Source organism: Sapajus apella, unplaced genomic scaffold, assembly GCF_009761245.1.
Source record: "Sapajus apella isolate SASKATOON/1434 unplaced genomic scaffold, GSC_monkey_1.0 scaffold76, whole genome shotgun sequence".
Classification (NCBI taxonomy): domain Eukaryota; kingdom Metazoa; phylum Chordata; class Mammalia; order Primates; family Cebidae; genus Sapajus; species Sapajus apella.
This window is the reverse complement of record NW_022437016.1, coordinates 9,270,711-9,275,930: the sequence shown is the minus strand read 5'-3', so window position 1 is coordinate 9,275,930 and position 5,220 is coordinate 9,270,711. Positions and strand designations below refer to the sequence as shown.

Genomic DNA, 5,220 nt, shown 5'->3' with positions numbered 1-5,220 from the left:
CGCGCCAGCGCAAGCCTCCGCGCCTTTTCTACAGCCGCGCCTGACATCACGTCCTGCCGCCGCGCCATTGGCCGCTCGGCGCCCCAGGCCCTGGCAGCGCGTGCTCCGGGAAGGCGGGAGACCCGAGAGGGAGGGGAGAGGCAAGAGGAGCAGAGTCGAGTTGAGATGGTGGGAGCTGGTGGGCGAGGCTGAAGGGCGGGGAAGGGGGGGAGGCAGGCAGGAGGGAGAGCGCGGGGTTTGGAGTTTTTAAGATACGAACAGCTTCCTGCGATATCTTCAGAAAGGAAAATTAAACCCGCTATCCTAAGAAGGCGCAGCCAGGGGATGCTCGAGGAGGTCTCACTGCGGTCTCCCCTCCGCCTGGAGCTGCGGCCTCAGGCACCCGCCTGGGAGGCCCGGGGAGACAGGCCTGGGGCAGAGTTGCAAAAGCCTTCAGCCGCTTCCCATCGAGCTCCGCCTTCGGCCCGGGCTCTGCACAGCGGGCTGCAGGCGGCCGTGCAGGCCTCCTGGGGACCCGGCTGAGCCTGAGAGGCGAGACCGGCGAGAGCTGTGACTCCCGGGGAGGGGGGCCAGGCAGTATATCCACGCTCCAAGCCCGCTAGGGCCCAATCTGCAGCCCAGCGCGTAGCTTCTTCTCGCTCTTCCCAGCCTGGAATAGTGGGGGCGAGAATGACTTTAGGAACCCAGAAAGGCCACGGTTCGAATCCTAGCTCTGCCATTTACATGCACTGTAACCTTAGACAGTGACTTATCCTCACTTAACTTGTTTCTGACCTTTATAGTGGGAGACGAGGTCTCCTCCACATGGTTGTGGTGAACGAAAGAGACTATGGATGTAAAATGCCTGGAACATAGTAGGCACTTAGCAAATTATTTCATCATTCCCTCTTTCTCCTCTTCCATTAAAAACTTTCTTACTCCGAGATACATTTGATAACAGTGAGGTTCTTAAAATCCACAGGCCCATTCCTGCCCACTGGGCACACCATGCCTCAGACCCGGCTGGCTGAAGGTGGAGTCCACCTTATCTGCCTAGCTGCACCACTTCGTCAGGGGCCAACAACCTAGTGTGCCGGGTAAATCCCCACTGCCACCCCAGCCTCCAGGTTTCAGGCTCACCCTAGAGTGTCCTGGGGACTGGAGGGAAATATCCAGGTGTCTGGTGGGGAGGGATTTAGGAAATAAAATGATCGTAGACAAAAACTGAATAAGCACGTCAGAGTTCCATATGGGTCTGCTTCGGAGGCAGGTTTGGCTCCGTCTAACGGGGACAAGGGGGGGTGTTAGTCTGAAATGACTTGTTTGCCAGGTCAGGTAAGGGGATAGCCAGGATCTGCGGTTTACCACACAGCATACAGAGTTGAAGCACTAAATCATATTTTTCACATGTGCAGGTTACTTTCACACATAAATATCTGTGTGCACAAATATATGAACTTGTGTTCATGTGTGCAAATACACATGTTCATCTCTGTTGGTAAAAACACAGCCAGCACGAATTTTGTCTCTGTTGGCAAAATCACAGCCAGCACCACTATAGACCTAGGGTCTACAAATTTGCGTCGCGTATAAGTGTCCAGAGAGGGGAAGGAGGATGCAGTTGCAAAATGGTAAATCGCACGTTATACCTGCACTCGCGTGCTCAGGCCATTCTACTGAAATCACTGCGAGTGCTTCTACGAGGCCGTTTTGCATATTTGAAAAAACTTGAAGTTACAAGTATGCGTGTATATGCTGTATGTGCACAGATGCCCCAACGCGAGGGAAGGACCATTAAACCCAAAACGCGCGTGCCCGTGTGTTCGCACAGACGTGTGCTTCGGCGCCTGCACACGGCCGGCGCGCAGGCACGCAGACGCCTACACGAATACATAGGCATGTGTTACTGACGCATCTGGGGCACTTTCTTTCAAAGAAAGTAGGGAATGAAAATCCAATCTGAGAGTCATCAGGGTTCATCTGGAGGTCGCCCAAGGGGTAGAAAAAATTTATAACGACGCTAGAGTGTTTGTCCTTGGTGCAACTCCGTTCCCGGGAGGGCTGGACACGATACGTTTCGAAAGTTCGAGGGGCTGCCTTAGGATCTGGGGGCAGGGGGTGGGGTACTCAGCAACTCTTGCCGCGGGCGGCTCTAGAAACGTGGAAACACACCCTGAGACTTTCCACTCCCCCGTACATATAGGCACGCGATTCCGTCGCCACCTCTCGGACCAGCAGCCCACGTCCAACGCTGGGCCGACCTCAAATTCCCAGGCAGTCAGGATTCCCGCCCGGTGCGCTTTTCTATTCATCCCTCTGCGTAAGGCTGGGACGCGCTCCATCTGTGAGAGGCTCAAACTCATCGCCCGCCGCGGGGCGGGATCTGGGCGCCCGAGCCCCGGGGTCCAGAGGCCAGTAACTTTGCTAATCTCCCCCAGCGGCGGGAGACGTCGCGCAACCGCTGAGCCCTGTCCGCGGAGACTAAACAAGGAGAGGAACAGGCTGTAAACACACATCCTGACACGTGAGTGACATTTACGCGGTGCGAGAAGCCGCAGCCAAGGGAAAGGCAGGGGGTGGGGGGAGCGGGCACCGACAGGTACGGAACCCTCGCAGGCGCCGGAAACGGCGGCCCCTCGACCTCCCTCTCCCCCCCGAAAGGGGCCACGAATCCCTAAGGCCCCCGAACCTGCCTTTTGTGGGAGGTGACAGGTGAACGGAATTCAGGTCTGGCCACTCTCGCCGCTGCCTACCTCCCCACCATCTGCTTCCTCGCAGACAAGCAGACCCGGCGCATAATGAGGTAGCAGCCTCCAGCCGGCCACCGTGACTAACTCAGAACAAAAGCGCTGACTCCACGCCTCCTCCAACAAAGGGGCCACCAGCCCCGGCGCTCCCCGAAGGCTGCGGGACTCCCGGCTGCCGGCTGCGGAGCTGCCGCGCGCAAACTTCCCGGAGCTCCCGGGGCTGCCGGCGCCAAGGAGCCGGGGCCGCGGAGGGAGGAATCGCAAGCCACCCGGAGAAAGTGAGGCCAGGCCGGGCGGGGGAGAGGGGAGGGAGCGGGGCGGCCGCGGAAGGAGGGTGATTGATCAGTGCGCGGTTCCCGGCGCTCTGTCCCGTTATTAGAGGCGGCCAAAGCAGGGCCACGCAATAACCTCAGAATCGCCAACTAATTGACGCTGCAGGCAACTACTTCATTGTGCGCGCTGGTTTTATGTCTTCATAGCCGGTGATTGACAAGGTGTAATTAGTCATCTCACTCGGTGATAAACATGGGCACCCTCCTCCCGCGGCATCAGGCCGTGTGTACCAGCAGAGGAAGCGATAGTTGACGCTGATATACCATTAAATCAAAATGAAGACGTTCAGAAGTGTGTGTTTGCTGTGACGCTGTGATGGTTTATTTCTCAAATACGGCACCAACAGATTTACTTGATTTGCAAGTTAACTACAACATTAACTGGTTTTATTTATTTTGCCTCTTCCTTCCTCTTCCTAGGCAGGGATGTTGCTCTTGGAGAATGTGAAGACAGTTTGCTTCTTGACAAGCGAGCGAGCGGGCGCCCAGATTTTTGCAGCCTTTCCGAGTCTCCCCCGAGGGAGAGGCGGCAGAGAAAACGCCGGATTTGGGAGCCGCCAGGGAAGGATTCCGCGCAGGGGAGCCGCCCTCCTTGGCCCCAGACCCCCCTGCCTGGGGCCCCCTTTGCGCATTGCCAATGTATGGCCTGAAGCTCTGAGGATGGTGCTGGGGACTGGGGAAGACTCTTGAATAATAACTGCAAAGAAGAAAGAGGCGAGAATGTCCCCCGCCCCACCTTGAAGCAGAAAGGACTGTGTTCTTAAAGCTGTTGGCTGCAGTCACAGGGCCAGTTGCCCGCCTCTATTCCCTGAGTAAAGTGTAGCATCTTCTGTCTTCCTGGCTTGCTTGCACCATTCAGCAAATTATACCCTTTCCTCACCACAGTGGGAATGCTCAGGGAAGTGTGTGTGTGTGTGTGTGTGTGTGTGTGTGTGTGTGTGTGTGTGTGTGTTTCCCCTCTACACTGAGCCTGCTGTTAGAGAGGTTACCATGTAACACTTCCAAAAACCTGGAGGTTTACATTTTGTAAAGGAAAGGGACACTCCTGGTCTGTCTCAACCCCAATTCTAGTCAGAGTGGCAGGGACTGAACAAAGCCACCAACATGGGGAAGTCCATCTTCAGGGTATCATGCATTCCCCCAGGAAACCCCCAGTGTGTATGCTTCCTGCACTTTCCCCTTCTCTCTAACCTCTGTCTCCTGTTTGTAAAGCAGAGGAAGGGTGATTCCCTGCCACTGCACAGGAATGCGGGGTTACGGTTATCTCCAAGAAAGGGTGGGGTGAGGCTGAGACACAGGGAGAGCACAAAAGCTCTGTATCTTCAACGAGGACACCCCCTCACCACCACCACCTTTCCCAGGCTTGTGGGCCTCATTCAGCAAAGCAGGGAGTGTTTTATATTGGTGTGAGAGGCTGTCAGTCAGCAGCAAATCAGTTCAGGCATATCTCTTTCTTTCTGAAATCAACTCATTGCCTTGGTCACACTATACAGAAAATCTGCTTATCACCGCTATCGACAATAAAAATTAGTGGAGTCTTAGTTGTTTCCGAAGAGAAACCCCGAGTCTGTGACACTAGAATAGATAAGTGGCTTGGCCTGTGGCAGGCAGAGAGGAGCCCAATTCCTCCTCCTCTTCTCCCTGCAGCGATCTGAACAATTCTGAAACCGCCTCCCTGGGCGTCAGCTGAGCAGGTTGGGGAACTAACCAGGGCTCTCTCTCTAGGGCCCTGTTAAATGCACTGAACTTAAAATGAAACACGAAGTGTGAATTTCAGGTTTGAACATCATGCATCAGGAAACGTGGAGGTTGGCAGCCCTTTTCCTCCCTCCTGCTTTTCGGTAGCAGGTATTAATATTGTATTAAATGTTATGAGAAAGTAAAGGCTGCAGAGAAGAATGTGCTCAGATGCAATTTTGTCAAGGTTTTTATCTGTGATTATGATTCCAGATGTAGAAGCTCCCGGAGGAGGAAAATGAGGGGCTGCTGGCATGTGACATGTGTTTTAAGGTGTTTGGCAGTGTTTCTCAAAGTGGTGACAAAATGTTCAATTTTATTACAGGGAATTGGTAAAAGAAATATGAATACTAGGTCAGAGATTGTTCACCTCAGCAAAAGGATTTACCATTATTGATTAGGGTGGTGAAAGTTTGTATCTAGGC

General features: G+C 54.3%; 1 long non-coding RNA gene across 2 annotated transcripts; it reads left to right on the top strand.

Moving 5' to 3' along the window:
* Positions 1–1,687: 1,687 nt before the first annotated feature.
* On the top strand, positions 1,688–4,599 carry LOC116532415. Of its 2 annotated transcripts, XR_004260856.1 has the most exons (5): positions 1,688–1,977; positions 2,183–2,323; positions 2,418–2,503; positions 2,758–3,004; positions 3,479–4,599. It is a non-coding gene; the product is annotated as an uncharacterized LOC116532415 (long non-coding RNA). The 2 variants fall into 2 exon arrangements; XR_004260855.1 differs by having other exon boundaries at positions 1,694–2,323.
* Positions 4,600–5,220: the final 621 nt, after the last annotated feature.